The sequence below is a fragment of the Lottia gigantea genome (assembly GCF_000327385.1).
Source record: "Lottia gigantea unplaced genomic scaffold LOTGIsca_41, whole genome shotgun sequence".
In the NCBI taxonomy this organism is placed as follows: domain Eukaryota; kingdom Metazoa; phylum Mollusca; class Gastropoda; family Lottiidae; genus Lottia; species Lottia gigantea.
In genome coordinates, this window is record NW_008709421.1 from 2,198,449 (window position 1) to 2,199,827 (window position 1,379).

A 1,379-nucleotide genomic window follows, 5' to 3' on the forward strand; every position below is an offset into this window, starting at 1 on the left:
AAAATGTCATCCAAAAAGCGTCCGTAAAAAAGTGGGTCAAGTGGACAGAGGGGCAACACCTCACGTTCCCACTCTGCCATGAAAAGGTTTGCGTACGAAGGGGCGAATCGTTTGCCCATTGTTGTCCCTGAAGTTTGTAAATATATTTTACCATTAAATGTGAAATCGTTTCGACTAAGACAAATCTCTAAAAGCTGTAGAATTGCATCGTCGGGTCTGTTTGGATCTGGGTTTCTATTAAAAGCTTTACAAACTGCCGTTAAACCAGTAGTGTTATCGATATTGGTATACATAGAAGAAACGTCGATAGAAATTAAAATAGCATTAGAGGGAACTTGTGTCTTTAAGGTAGGCGCGATGTTGGCATGCTAGAGGTAGTAAGAAATGATCAATGTATTCTGACACTGCATATGACTCACTACCACAGTCAGATATAATCGGGCGGCCTTTAGGGATTTTATTCGAGATAAACCACTCCTTGGTTGGATTGATTTTAGGCAAAGTGTACAAATGTCTCTCGTGACAATCAGGTTTGGCAGACAGATAGTCATATTGTTTCTGTTTGAGATAACTAGTTTTGACTAAATCGGCAAGAATATTATTAATCATGTTAGCAGTTTCTTTGAAAATTGGTTTCGATAAAATGGCATAATGTTTAGGATTATTCAGTTGATTCTCTGCTTCTGAAACGTAATCCTCCCTATTCAGAATGACACAACATGAACTTTGTCACTCTTTTTAATAACAATGCTATCGTCTTTCTTAAGTAAGTTTAACGCTTCACGTTCCACTGTGTGAGATTAGGCTTTTCGTGTGTTATGGAAAGGTTCACTGTTTGGCTATTCATACTAGCAAATGCTTTCAATATTTCAGGATGGATGGCGGCCTGAGGGGGTGTCCACGTGGATTTAGGAATAAACATTGTTCTAGCACCACGTGGGGGTGGTTTCGAAAAAAATATGTGCAGCTAAGATTTCGTTGAAATCGTTCAATGGATGGTCGGAGATAATTCAAGTTAGCTATCTTTGGTGTGGGAATAAACTTAAGTCCACGGTCTAAGATTGAATGCTGAAGGGGTGTGAGAATTTTGCGGCTCAAGTTAACTACAGTTTGGCCTAGCGGTGTTTTTATCCCCAGTAATTAGTTTAAAGACTTACTCGATGCTTGAAGCTGGTGTATCCAAAACAAATAGATGCTGTTTGCTGTTTCTGGAGACCAATGAAGATTATCAACTGTTTCGAATTCTTCTTCGTAGGGTGGTAAGATTGTTCCGCTGTTGATACTTGACTCCATCATCATGTTGTTGAGAGTGCTGAGGTTCTGTTGTGCTTTCTTCGAGATTTTAATTGAAATGGGTATACATGTGAAGAGGATCTTGG